Genomic DNA, 12809 nt, shown 5'->3' with positions numbered 1-12809 from the left:
TACAGCAATCGCACAGAGAAAATATCTATAACTTAATTATATTATCCATCAAATGCATGAAGAACGATTGGAGGAGGGTGTCCTTCATTTCTATTTTTTTTTTTTTTACAATTTTACAATTCTCTATTATTTTTCTTTTTTGCAAATCATCCTCTATTCTTTCTTTATTATAAAACCCTTAGTATTTTGACAATTTTTCTGTTAAGAATATGGTTATTGAAAATTATGCGTAAAATCTTATGTTTATACTCTGAAAAAAAAATATTATAATTTTGTAGAACAGTTTTATTATTAAAAAAAGTAATTAAAGTTCTTTTTGTAGTCTTTTGTACTAAGATATTTCTGAATTATGATTTTTTGTTTGTTTTAACAACATTTACAACAGAGAAAAGATGCATAAATTATAACAATGTGTGATGAGTAATCGCCGGGCTTTAAGTATTTGTTTGCCAATTTTCTGTTTCCCTTGTAAAATGTGGAAGACCGTATGCATTTAGTATCAACATGTCCAAAAAAGAGAACGGATTTACATGAAAACTTCCGTCTGATGTTTTAACCATAACATTATTTACAGGATTTCGAATATTAAACGATTAGTTTGGCATTATTTGAAAATGGGTTTAAAAGTTTACCTCATATATTCGTCCTTGCATTATATTTAACTGGATGTTCATCCCAATTGTTTTTCATTATGTCACAGTAAAACATAAATCACAAAACAATTCTGGGTTTTATAATTTTTTTAATAGTGACTGCTTGTGATTTTCTGTCGATGTATCAAGTCAGGAATATAGCGGTTGGTTTTTCAATTGTTCAGTTGATTGGTAGCGTTAGATTTTATCAGTTTTTAATGACTTCCCCTTTTTTTAATTTGCCGGTTCTGTATATAAGTTATAGGTTTTTAGTATTTTGCATACCAGTATTCACTTGTTTAACCATTTATATATAACCTTGATACCATTTATTCTACCAAATGAAGGAGGATTAATGTTGACTTTATTTGTCCCATCTTTATTAATCCTCACTATATTATCACTGAAATAGTAACAGAGATACTAGTCATATATTTATCTGACCAACATAAACATGATTAATACATGATTAATACAGCAATAACTATGCTTACAAATACATAAATAGTTTGATTGTTTGGAGTTTAGTATATGAGCCGTTATCTTACAAAACTGTATGGAATATGACTGCCATCGCTTGAATAATATAATTACAAATAAGGGGGTGTTTTATAATGAAAACATAACCAATAAAGCAATTATATTTATAATTATACTAAAACCCTCAGAATAAAAACTAAGGTGAGGTATGTGCAAAGCGACATTTATACTCAACACTAATTGATAAACCACAATATTAGATATGACCATAATTAGGTATAACACTTACAATTACAATTCTTATATTAAATGATTCATAGAAATAAATATTAAAATTGTTTAGAGTTAAGATACTATTGAATATTCCGAATTAAATTTTATAGATTTTATCACCAAAAGCTTTTTTCTACCTAAACTTTTATCAGGAACGCCCAAAGCAAAAATATCTTGCTTTTTTTCATTTCACTTAATCTCCATGAGGAATGCTCAAAGCTAAACATTTAAATCGATTCACGTAACAACTACATACATGACATAGTATCAAACGAAAAAAGAAAAAAAAACCCGCAACTTACTCTTTATTCCAATCAGAGAAATACATATATGTTTGATTTACGCCAAGTTCAACGAAATGAGCACCAGTGTCCTCAAATATAACCTCTCTATCAGTGCCATCTGTATTTATAGATTCATATTTGTTGATTCCAGCGTCAGCAAAAAATCTGTTTCTCCGCCGAAGAAATAAATAAAAACACATTGCAATAGGTCAAAAGAAAAACAAATCATATTTTTTAAAAACAGGTAGAGATTTTTTTTTTTTTTATAATTTCCCATGTTTATGGGAAATAATTAACGATATTAGCAAAAGTTATAAGCAATGCCTCGAATAAAGAGTGCAGAAATTAAAAAAAATCATTTTCATTTCATACGTGATGAAAGAGATTTAAAAAAATCTTTTTGGATTAATGTTTAAAAATGACTAGAAAGGCGTTTTAGTATTAACTCTCAGCAGGAACATATATATTAACTCATATTATGTTAGATATACTGTTCCCAGCTCTCAGTGAGCAGATTTTAAGCTTCTTTAAAAATTGAAGCATGTTCTTTCATTTTATTCTAATTTTGGTAAATTGAAAACAGCTTTATGAATAAAATCCAGAACTTTTGTAACAATATAATTACACTTCCAAGAAGAGGGACTGTATCCCAAATGGTTTTTGATATACTACTATTCGTATCCAGCACCATAGTCATTGATAGTGTTCGGTAGTCCCAAATCGGAAATTCGAAGTAATTAGCCTGATCCACCATAACCGGATCTTTCTGTTCTTGTGATTTATACACAATCAGTCTAAAATGTAATTCTAAAATGACGTAGATGGAAAATAAAGACAAATCAAAGCAATAATTAAGTTATCTGACGTTCAAATCTTAAAAATTGTGTAGGTAGATCCATCAATATTACAAACAAAAACTGAGAGAATCGAAAGATCCCCAAAGGGTGCTATAAACATTTTCGTATAAAACACATATTTCCCGACTAAAAATAACCATGGAGGGAAACCCCTCTTTATTTACTTAATTGGTGAAAAAGAATTATGTTTTTTGTATTTTATTGTAAAAATTAGTTAATTAGCTTTCAAAAATTATATTAAATATACATGTTTTGAGGGGAGACAACACTGTAAACTTCCTGTTTTTCCCTTTGTAAGACCGTATGTATTTGGTATCAGCATGCCAAACAAGAGACCGGATTTACATGAAAACTTCCATATGATGTTTTAACCATTATATCATTTACAGGATTTCGAATATCAAACGATTAGTTTGCCATTATTTCAAATTGACTTTAAATGTTTACCTCATATATTCGTTCTTGCATTATATTTAACTGGATGTTCATCCCAATTGTTTTTCATTATGTCACACTAAAGCATAAATTACATAAATGGAACAATTCTAGGTTTTATTATTATTATTTTGAATAATGACTGCTTATGATATTCTGTCGATGTACCAAGTCAGAAATATAGCAGTTGATTTTCAATTGTTCAGTTGGTTGATAGCGTTATATTATGTCGTTTGAATTAGCCGGTTCAGTATTTTTGTTATACATTTTTAGTATTTTGCTTACTAGTATTCACATGTTCAACCATTTATAACCTTGATGCCATTTATTCTACCAAATGAAGGAGGACCAATGTTGACCTTATTTGTCCCATCTTTATTAATCCTCACTATATTATCACTGAAAGAGAAACAGATATACTAGTAGTTGTCATATCGGAAATTCGAAGTAATTAGCCTGATCCACCATAACCGGATCTTTCTGTTCTTGTGATTTATACACAATCAGTCTAAAATGTAATTCTAAAATGACGTAGATGGAAAATAAAGACAAATCAAAGCAATAATTAAGTTATCTGACGTTCAAATCTTATAAATCGTGTAGGTAGATCCATCAATATTACATACAAAAACTGAGAGAATCGAAAGAACCCAAAAGGGTGCTATAAGTATTTTCGTATAAAACACATATACCCGACTAAAAATAACCATGGAGGGAAACCCCTCTTTATTTACTTAATTGGTGAAAAAGTATTTTGTATTTTATTGTAAAAATTAGTTAATTAGCTTTCAAAAATTATATTAAATATACATGTTTTGAGGGGAGACAACACTGTAAACTTCCTGTTTTCCTTTGTAAGACCGTATGCATTTGGTATCAACATGCCCAACATTTACATGAATGCGACACATGCTATTTCTTCTTTTTGTTTACATCTAAGAATGTATTATTCTGACGTTTCAGTCTTGTTGAAATTCTTGTTCTAGAATTATTTTCCAAAAAATGTGATACAAGTGTCAAGTCAGTCTTTTTTGCCAAATTTTGAGAAAATGGGTGAGCGGTACAAGAAACGATTGAACCAGAATCAGGTACATCCCATATATTTTTTTTTATATTTCTTAGATATGTATTTTTCAATTATTTATAACAAAAAAATGAAATAATATGCATTTTGTTCTTAAAACTGAGAAAAATCGCAAATTTACAAAATTGACAGCATGGTAAATTTTACACGAAAAAGCATCAAAATATGAGAAAACTTTCCAAAATTAACGCCTACCTATATTTTTTTAAAGTTAAATTTATTCAGATGGGTCCATTTCATTTATATCGAAAGTAGGAAAAAGAGTTTAATAATGGAACTGTGATTGTTTTCACAATAATAGCAAAAAAATAGGTAAAAATTGATGAAAATGGGGAAAATCATCAAAATTGGGTACTTTCAAAGCGCCGTAGCAAAAAAAGAAGTGCATCACCATATGATTTTTTTGCTACCACTTATTTTTTAACAGTCATATGTATATAAACTTAAAAATCAAAGTTCAATTAAAAAAATGTCTGGCTACTCAGACGTGCACATCTTAATAACGTATAATGAAAATGACAAACATATGAAATGTGTAGGCCTTATATATTTAATTGTGCTTAACCTGATATACTACATTTTACTATTTCACTGATGAAGATAAAGAGTTTCAAGAGTTTTATCACTTCACATCTTGGTATGCATGTCAAAAGTCCGTTCATCGTCAGTCAGTGTTTTTTTTTTATTTCAAAACTATTTTCAAAGTGTCTTTTTAAAGAAATCAAGTGTTATGAAGGTTCTGTGGAATATATTCACAGCATGTCTACTTGCGGAAAACATAAATGTCTTTATTTGATAATGATTTGTCGTAATAGTACAGAAACGAGAGTTACATATTTGGCTAAGTGTCGGGTTACTTGCGGTGATCAATCCAGCGAAAGCAGCCGGTGTCAGAAAATGGCATGCAGTAATACTGGTTCTCATGTATCCACGAAACCCACGAAAATTGGTATCCAACGAATAAAAGTTATCCAAGATACCAGGATTATAATTAAGTACGCCAGACGCGCTCATCTCAAAATATTTGATAAAAGTGAATCCACAGTAAGTGTGTAACTGTATTATGTAAAAAACAATTTGTTCCTGCGTGACATTTATTTCACCAGAACAAATTAATGCGAAATATGTTCCACAAGAACTTATAATCACAGACCATGTCTTCCCGCACTGTAAAATTTGTTCCAGAACTAATTTGTTAACCAAATGTGAACGAATGTTTGAACAAAAAACACAGCTCCCAATATTAGAGTTTTGATAAAAATGAAATAAGATTCTGTGATGTAAGTTTCGAAAGAACATATTTCATAGAAATGAATAAATAAGTTCTACTCAATTTTTTTCACAGAAAATAAGTACCTTTGCAACATATTTCACAGAGGACCATTTTTTGTAACACTTAAATTATAATACAAGCTGGATGTTGTCTTCTGCTTGCATGAGGAAAAGTTTGCAATTAAAGACATGAACGTAACTCTAGCATGACGTATATACATGTATACAAGGGTAATGTATCAGTACTTGTATTGTATTTGTGTATGCTTTATGTGGTTTTCGTCATTCTTTCCCTTCATGGGTGTTCTAGTCATATGTTTATACGTGTATGGTCAAACTACTTACATGGTCCGGGAAAATATTCTATAACTTATTTCTTTGTAATGGTTGTAAAAATTAAAACATTTAATTATTTACTCTGTTAAAATAAATTAATAATAAACTATTTTCTATTTATACTTCTTTAAAGAAAAAAAAGCTGACATGTTTTTATATGGATGGATAATAACGTGTAATCACATACTATTATAATCGCATTGTACAATTCATTTGACCTACTTTGTATAAAATTGATAAACATTTAATTGAACCTGACAATGACGGTTATCATTTACAAATGACGCTAGATCTTTGAGAAACAGAAAGTAGTTTTGAAATATGGACTTGAAGCCTATTTGACAAAGCCTTTGACCAACAATTCTAAAGTTCATGTACGTGTGTTACTTTATTTAGCTTTTGTGTATATGTTACAGGTATTTTCTAAGTTAAGGCATCTTGAAAAATTACTGAAAAGTGAAAACACAAAAATACTGAACTCCGAGGAAAATTCAAAAAGGAAAGTCCCAAATCAAATGGCAAAATCAAAAGTTGAAACACATCAAACGAATAGATAACAACTGTCATCTTTCTTACTTGGTACAGGCATTCTCTTTTGTAGAAAATGGCGGATTGAACCTGGTTTTATAGGTAGCTTAACCTCTCACTTGTATGACAGTCGCATAAAATTCCATTATATTGTCAACGATGCGTGAACAAAACAAACCGACACAAGATTGCGTCTAAACACTGCTAAGGACTCATTAGAGCACTAAGGACTTGTAAAATACAATTAAGGAAATGTGAGAATTATTTACTATTGTTTTCAGGCATTTTATACAATGCCTTAAAAATGTTAGGCATTTTACCAAATGCGTTAAAGTCGAAAACAGAAAGGAATGTACCAGCAATTTAACGACTGAATAGAATTGAATATGGAAAAGAAAACTCTATTTAATTATTTATTATATTACATACTGTGGATTCAGTAATTTTCGTTGGTACCAATTTTCGTGTGTTGAGAAAATATATATTTTCGTGATTATTTGATTTCATGGTTTTATCAATGTCTTTATACACGCCGTAAGAGAATTTGTACGTCAATAAACATTTAAATTCTTGGTGAAACTCAAACCTCGAAATGTACAAAAATTGGTATCCCACGAATATAAACGAATCCACAGTTAATTACTTATAGCATTCAATATTTACATTCACATTATTTACATTAAAACTTAAGTTGACAGTTATTTGTTGCCACATGTTATCTTTGGATTAAGGCGATTGTTACACATTTGTTCCGATGTTTTGTCAAAGGATAAAATTTGGTGTTACATCTAGTCTTACCGCTACCGCTACATCCACATATTGTGTAACCCTGACCATCAAACAAAGAAATGTTACTGACAGCTTTTCTTAAGGATATTTCATTATCAAAATTTACAGATATGGACTTATATAATTAGCTTTAAAGAAAATGTTTGGATAGAGAGGAGTGCTAATAATATCTAATAGGGCAAAGAAACACAAAAAATTAATAATCTCTCAACATCCGATCAGCACCCAAAAAATTAAAATAAAAAGCCAGAAAAAAGGATCAAATACATTAAGTCTTAGTGTATTGTTAATTGATAAGAGCATGTTTTTTGTCCAGTGGCAAATATTTCATGTAAATTCAGTACGGTATATGTTTGCGACTTAATTGATAAGTTTTACTAGACAAGCAGGAAATTTAGTTACAGATGTGTTTCTTTTAGTAAACATCTGATGAGTAAAGCCTGATTTTATAGTTCCCTCTAATATTATACTATTACACCACTGTCCATGTAAACGGAGGATTGGGATCTCGCTTACATATTAAATCCCGCCACATTATTTTTGTATGTGTCTGTTTCAAGTCAAGAGCCTGTAATTCAGTAGTTGTTTATTTGTTGCTGTGTAACTTATTTGTTTTCGCGGCCTTTTATAGACGACTATGCGATATGGGTTTTGTTCATGTTGAAGGCAATACGATGACCTATATTTGTTCATATCTTTGTGTTCTCTTGTGAAGAGTTGTCTCATTGACAATCATACCAAATCTTTATTTTTATACAGTCTTATAGTTTGACAGCATAAATGCTGTTCGATGCATATAGTAATAAACAGAAGAATGTTTTTTTTTTTCATTCAAATCTGCGTTTTCAATTAATTGTTTTGCAAATCTTTAATTTCTTTGTAAGAACAATATGCACTTCTGTCATTATGAAGAGAAGACCATAAATGACCCTTTACAATAAAAAGTGAGTACATACTCAAAGGTGTTGTTCTATGGTGTTCTTATTGTAGACATTACAAACTAGTAAAACCTCAAAACTTTACCTGTAGACTTCATTTTTAACCGGATTTTAGAAGTAAAAATATGTACTAGATTTTGGGATGTACGGTATTTGAGCGGGCGGGAGGGTTTCTGCTAAACAGTGTCTCCACAATAACATGAAATTCAATTGTTTTAGAAAAACCTAAAAGTTTGTGTTTTTTTGTGTTTTTTTTAGGCTTAATAAGATGTGTTTATCGTCAATTTCATTCTATTTGCCTGTAACTGAAAAGTCAATTTGTTGAATTTGTTTTGGGCGTTCTAATAGTTTAGTAGTTTATTTCAAACCAAATCAATACAGCTTATAGGTATATCATAAATATGTACATGTATATCATAACAGAACATTTTAAACACAATCGAAGGCTAAATCATTCAGAAGATTGTCATGAACATTTTGTATCTGTGGCGCAATTCAGATATTTTCATAAATTAGACAATTCCGATGCATTCTTTGTCGATACATTCTTTGTTTAAAAAACAGTTGTTGGCATGACACGGGTTATGTTCTTCTCATATATTTTATGATAGATATAGGAAGATGTGGTGTGAGTGCCAATGAGACAACTATCCATCCAAAGATTAATTTAAAAAATATATATGATACTCAACCCCTAACGGGAAGGATTGTGCCTGATATTCATATGATGAAGACATAATCTTTTAATCAGTTCAATTGAGATCTGGAGCTGGCATGTCAGTTAACTGCTAGCAGTCTGTTGTTATTTATGTATTATTGACATTTCATTTATATTGTTATGCGTTTACTTTTTTATTTTGGCTAGAGGTATAGGGGAGGGTTGAGGTCTCATAAACATGTTTAACCCCGCCGCAATTTTGCGCCTGTCCAAAGTCAGGAACTTATGGCCTTTAATTTTAGTTTTAGTTTGTGTATAATTCGGAGTTTAGTATGATGTCCATTATCACTGTACTGGTATACATCTTTTAAAGGGGCCAGCTGAAGGACGCCTCCAGTTGCGGGAGTTTCTCGCTCCATTAAAGACCATTTGGTGGCCTTCGGCTGTTGTCTACTCTATGATCGGGTTGTTGTCGCTTTGACACATTCCCCATTTCCTTTCTCAATTTTATTTCTTGACAAAAATTGAACTTATTTAAAACAGATGAATTGTATAATAATACCTTTTTATATACATTTTTCTTATATTGTCATATTTTGGACATTCTAGAATAAAATGAAATTCATCCTCGATGTCACCCGGGTTACATAAGATACATTTTCTTTCATTTCTTGCTTTTTATAAATCTACCATAATCAATATTTAATTTGTGTGAACACAGTCTATACTTAATTTTTTTTGTCAAATACAATTGCAATTGAACATTATCCACAAGGTGTTTATAGATAGTACATTTTGATGATGAATCGAAAAACATATTTCCTTCTTGAAGAAAATGGTCAATAAGCCTTTGTTTGAATAAAATGAAAAAATACTTCTTCGCATACTACATTCTGTGCACAGCACATACACATGTCCAAAACCCAAGCTAAGTAACATACATTTAACGTTATTAACCCATGTTGACTAATTTCCTGATTCACACTTATCATACATATCATTATATACAGCACTAAGAATACAATTTCTCGTTCGTAATGGACGAATCCAATATTTTAATATTTTTAATTTCCGAGATATCAATAAAGGAAATCTTCCCAATACAGAATAAACCATTGCTGTAGCAGTGGATTTTTTAACAGTCAAAATATTTTTACATAATAAAATTGAGAATGGAAATGGGGAATGTGTCAAAGAGACAACAACCCGACCAAATAAAAAACAACAGCAGAAGGTCACCAACAGGTCTTCAATGTAGCGAGAAATTCCCGCACCCGGAGGCGTCCTTCAGCTGGCCCCTAAACAAATATATACTAGTTCAGTGATAATGAACGCCATACTAATTTCCAAATTGTACACAAGAAACTGATATAAAAATAATACAAGACTAACAAAGGCCAGAGGCTCCTGACTTGGGACAGGCGCAAAAATGCGGCGGGGTTAAACATGTTTGTGAGATCTCAACCCTCCCCCTATACCTCTAACCAATGTAGAAAAATAAACGCATAACAATACGCACATTAAAATTCAGTTCAAGAGAAGCCCGAGTCTGATGTCAGAAGATGTAACCAAAGAAAATAAACAAAATGACAATAATACATAAATAACGACAGACTACTAGCAGTTAACTGACATGCCAGCTCCAGACTTCAATAAAACTGACTGAAAGATTATTATTTTATCATATGAACATCAGGCACAATCCTTCCCGTTAGGGGTTTAGTATCATACCATCATAACAAATATGAGAAGAACATAACCCGTGTCATGCCAACAACTGTTTTTAGAATAAATGTCTTTAGTTCCGACGCAAAGACCTTATCAGTGACTCAATATTAACGCCAAAATATGCAATCTTTAATGACTTGACAACAGTATCGTAATTATATCCCTTCTTAATCAGTCTATTTAAAGGTTTTGTAAGTTTCTGAGGTGAATACTGACACCTTTGTGCTTTATAAAGAATATTTCCATAAAAAATTGGATGTGAAATACCTGAACGTATAAAAAGTCTGCATGTTGAGCTATATTTACGAATGATGTCTTTATACCGATGATAAAATTTTGTAAAAGTTTTGACTAGTTTGTGATATCGAAAACCCTGGTGTAATAATTTTTCAGTAATACATAAATTTCTCTCGTTAAAATCTAAAACATTGTTACAAACACGAGCGAATCGTACAAGTTGAGATATATAAACACCGTAAGATGGTGACAAGGGAACGTCACCATCTAAAAACGGATAATTAACGATAGGAAATGAAAAATCATCCCTTTTATCATAAATTTTAGTATTCAGCTTTCCGTTAGTGATATAGATATCAAGATTGAGGAAAGGGCAGTGGTCATTATTAGTATTAGCTTTATTTAAAGTAAGTTCAGCAGGATAAATTTCATTAATATACATACTGAAGTCGTCATTATTGAGAGCCAAAATATCATCCAAATATCTAATTAAGTATTATTAAATTTTACAACTCTATATGAATATAAAAAATAAGATGTGCTATGATTGCAAATTAAAAAACTGTCAACAAGAGACCAACATGACACAGACGTTAACAACTATAGGTCACCATACGCCCTTCATCAATGAGCAAAGTCCATACCACATAGCTATAAAAAGGCCCCGATATGACATTGTAAAATAATTCAAACGAGAAAAACTATATGAAGTTTTTCTATATTAGATGCATTATGAAAACCCCATATTTCACTTCCATATAACAAAACAGGTGATACATAGACATAAAACTTTGCATTGTAATGTAACAACACCCAGATACAAATAATGATCATCAACTTAAATAATTTCGCCATTATAAAACCATTTTTCATCCCTTCCTTATAGAATTCTCATATTTAATTTTATTTAACACTCTAATATTCTGTAGTCTTTATTTGTTTGCCCTATTTTCTGTAAAATCTGGCCTATTCTTTTCTATTTTGTTCACCCTATCCAAAACCTAATGCATCTTCCGTCTTAATCAAATATCGATATTTTTTTAAAATATCAAATTTTTACAAGAATGAGTAGTAAAGGAAGAAAGATGGATAAAACATCACAAAGAATCCCAACAGTAGGAACGCGACATTCTCCAAGATTCAGGAGACCAGTAACACCTGAAGCCTTGGATGTAGCAGAGGAACTATCTACCAGTACTGAGAAAGCACAAATAACAGATAAGACAGTTATAAATCTTCCTGTTTTCTACGAGGAATTAAAACTACCCAAAGCACTATATGATTTGGCAGCATCTATTGAGAAGTCAGCCAAAGGGAAAGTTCTTAGAAATAAAGACGTAAAGAAGAATTTTCAAGACGTTCTGGAGATTTTTCAGGTAAATTTTCAAAATGAATACCTTTAATGGAATGTAAAGTAAATAAATATTGGTACTTGCGTATACTTCTTAATCAATGTTGAAAGATACAAGGGTTTTAAATACTATTGGATTCAAAATCATTATCCTTCAGTTTTCTATCTTTTACCTATGTATAATCTTTTCTGGGTTGTAAAACAGTAAGTAATTCTTTTGAAAGTTGTTCGGACGCCATTATGATTTGGATTGTTCGATACGGAACTCCCCTGATATGTTCCACATATATCGTAATCATAATCAAATCATCATTCCTTTGATTGAAACATTTCCTTAAACTTTACTTATAACTGGATTTTTACTTGTTTGAGCAACACGAGTCGACCATGAACTGCTTATACCTCCGGAACATTTGTGTATCCTAATTTATTTAATGGTGTTCTTGATGCGCAATTATTTTAATTTTTACGTAAAATTTTGTCATTATTTGTTCTCCTTTCGTCAATCAACTTTGATTAAGACGGTGGGGTTTTTATAAGACAAATGATATCCAATTGTCTACTTGGAATCTACTCTCGTTTCCTTTCTCTTTGCACACACAAAAGACGCAAAAGGGTTTCACAGTGAAGCGTGTACTTGCATTATGATAAACTATATAAATTTTGTCATACATTCTCATTGCAGGGTTGGACAACCCCAATGATAGGAAAAGATCCAAGAAGCAAAAGTATTGAAAGAAAATGTTCAGAGTAAGTAATTTACATCTGGGGCCTTGTTTTCGAAATTGTCTTATAAGAGAGGGACGAAAGATACAAGAGGGACAGTCAAACTTAGTTTTTGAAAGTGTTACGATATATCATAGCTTTTGTCGTAAACTAAAGACTCCTTTCGACATGACTTATGATGATCTTAATATGATTATCAAC

General features: G+C 30.9%; 1 protein-coding gene across 1 annotated transcript in view; it reads left to right on the top strand.

The window, feature by feature from the left end:
- LOC139485858 (protein BCAP-like) overlaps positions 1 to 12809 on the top strand; it is a gene marked incomplete in the record, with an annotated part of 41124 nt that overhangs the window by 9175 nt on the left and 19140 nt on the right.

This window comes from Mytilus edulis, chromosome 8 (genome assembly GCF_963676685.1).
Source record: "Mytilus edulis chromosome 8, xbMytEdul2.2, whole genome shotgun sequence".
NCBI lineage: Eukaryota > Metazoa > Mollusca > Bivalvia > Mytilida > Mytilidae > Mytilus > Mytilus edulis.
This window is presented reverse-complemented; position numbering and strand designations above follow the sequence as displayed.